This window comes from Trifolium pratense, linkage group LG3, assembly GCF_020283565.1.
Source record: "Trifolium pratense cultivar HEN17-A07 linkage group LG3, ARS_RC_1.1, whole genome shotgun sequence".
Lineage (NCBI taxonomy): Eukaryota > Viridiplantae > Streptophyta > Magnoliopsida > Fabales > Fabaceae > Trifolium > Trifolium pratense.
Genome location: NC_060061.1, coordinates 32381646 through 32384444, shown reverse-complemented (window position 1 = coordinate 32384444; position 2799 = coordinate 32381646). Strand labels below are relative to the sequence as shown.

The 2799-nt window shown below is 32.7% G+C and overlaps 1 pseudogene; it reads right to left on the bottom strand.

Moving 5' to 3' along the window:
• Positions 1 to 289: 289 nt before the first annotated feature.
• Positions 290 to 2478, bottom strand: LOC123914972 (annotated as a pseudogene).
• Positions 2479 to 2799: the final 321 nt, after the last annotated feature.

Below are 2799 nucleotides of genomic sequence, written 5' to 3'. Positions count from 1 at the left end.
TTCAAGTTGCTCCCTTATTTTTTTACAAGTTTTAAGTTGGTCCTTATCTTTTCTATAGGTTTCATGTTGGTCATCCCGTCAAAATTTCACTATTACCGTTAAATTTGGACATGTGACACACGAAAACCACACTTGGAAAATGAATCGTGAAAATTTGAATAAAATATAATTAATATTGTACGGTATATTTTATTTTATTTTCTGACGAATTAATACGGTATAAAACAATAAGTCTTTGACCATTTGGAATTAATTAATTGAATTGAAGTTGTGCTCTTAGGGTTGTTTCTCTTTCGCATTCGAGATTTGACATTTGGGAAAATGGCCGGTTTACCTACCAAGATTCGTGTTCCACTCTCCGACGTCAAAGCCGCCGCCTTATGGGGCGTTACAGCCGGCACCGCCGCTCTCTACCTCGTTCAGGTAATCTCTTTTTTCTTTTTGCTTTTCAATTTTCCTTCCGAATATTATATCTCATGTTAAGGATTCATACGCTATACCTTATTTCGATCCTCACATTCGATCACGTTCATACTGATCTGAAATTTCAATCTCCATCCTGAATTTCTGTATTTTCTTATCAAAACTCATTTTCGACCTGTTACTCATTCGTACAAATCTAAATTCTGGTTTTTGTTTTAAATATTTTACTTTTTTATTTATTTATTGGAATGTTCCTCACCGATAATAATCATTGAAATGGACCTGTCGTGTTAGTTGAATCTACAATCACGTGTTAAGATTGGCTTTATGGTTTTCAAGTCGCAAACATGTCATAAAGTTCACATACCCACCTATCTGTGTGTGTGTGCGCATCATTGCACACAAGGTGTTTGATATATTTAATCAATGACTTGTGCAATGTTATTTCATAGATTTTAAAATTTCAGTTCTGATTTATGATGACCAAACGTGATGGAATTCTTAGTTTCAGCAAAATTTGATTCATGTGATCTTCTGATAGGTGTCTCATTTTTGTTCTATGCCATGAACTATCATATAATTTGTTTTTTTACCAACAAAAACAGCAGAGACTAGCTCATTACGAGAATTCTAGAACTGAAAGTTGCAGATGCATCAGACCTCTAAGCCCAAACTCTTCCTTTTCCTTTCAAATGTCTATTCATGTCAACGTTTCTACCTGGACGGTTATAGACTATTTCTTATATCTCGGTTCACATCTGAATGCTCGGCCCATCTTCTTTTTACTCAACACGCCCTATTCCTTAGGGCCCGATTGGTTCGAGGTAGATGGAGGGGAGGGAAGGGGAGGGGAGGTGAGGGGGTAATCTTGACAAAAAAAAAATCTTTTTATTAAATCATTTTTCAAAAAACAAAAAGCGTTTTTTATTCTCTGAAAAAAAAAAAAAACAAAAACAAAAAATCTCAATTATTAGAGAGATTTGATTGGTTAAAAAAACGTTTTAAATTGGCAAAAAGAATATTTTAAATTCATAGAACATTTTAAATTGTGAGGGAACATTTTAAAAAAATTGTTTTTAAATTTTGTTTCCTTTTTTCAAGAATAAAAAACATTTTTTTTTGAAAAAATGATTTAATAAAAAGAAATCTTTTTTTGTCAAGATTACCCCCCTCACCTCCCCTCCCCTCCCCTCCCCTTTATCTACCTCGAACCAACTATCCCTCCCCCTTGTATTCTCATTTCTCCACACCTGAACTCATACTTCTCACTAGTCTTTTTGAGCCCAGCATTTGGTAATGCTCTGAACTTAACAACACGAAGATGCGTTTCTTTTTTATTTTTGTCATCCTTATCTTTACGTGTGTACCCTCTATTTCCAATCCCTTTCCTTGTAGTAATAAGGGTCTAGCACTTAACTTTTTGTATCTGTATAACCTTACACACGGATAAAGCCATACATGTGATATAAGTCTTCAAATAGATATATAGAATGCTTTAATGAGGCAAGTTGGTACTTGGTATAGCTCTTTGCGTAGTCTTCATTTTATAGGTTCTTTTTAAGCATCTTGAGTGATCCCGGGGATGTTGCCACAAGTTGGCTTAAACATGCTTTCTGTCTGTGCATATGGCTTTTAATGAATTCCTCTGCTTTTTTAATTTGTGTCGATAGGTGTGACATTTTTCTATTATTTGCATATTCATATATGGTTTCTTGTTAAATCTTAGTGCAGTTCTAAACTTCTAATGCATTTTTTTGTTTATAAATCACTTACAGCCTTGGGACTTTTTGAAGAAGACCTTCTTTGAGAAGCCAGAGCCTGAGCAAAAATGAATTGACAATTGAGAAGAATGATTTGAATTTTTGGATCATGTTAATGATGGGTAGCTCAATAACAGTAGAATTATGTTGTTTTCTGCTGAAACATACCTGTTTATGATATTATGTGGTGAATTTGGATATTAATTTTAATGTTTTTTTGATCAATTATTAATCTTCATGTTTACTACTGGTTGTTTTTACCAGAGATTTTGTCATAAATTATTTTACTGTCTTCCCATTAGCTTGAACAAACCATAAATTGTGTCAATTGAAAGATATCCTTTACTGAGGATGATAATGCATATATTTGAGCTATAAAGTACCATATTCCCAACTTGGAAGACTTGATTTGTGATATAAACACAGAATGATTAAGTCTATTTTCCGAGTTTATTTATTTATTTTTTGGGAATTTGAGTTCAATTTTAATACACTTTCAATGTAAAAAACCCTCTAAATTTTCAACAAAAGTTAACATTTTAGATTTATTGAATAATTAATGTATTTGGCCTATATTATAGACCAAATGCATTAGTTTTTGAATGAATCTAATAAA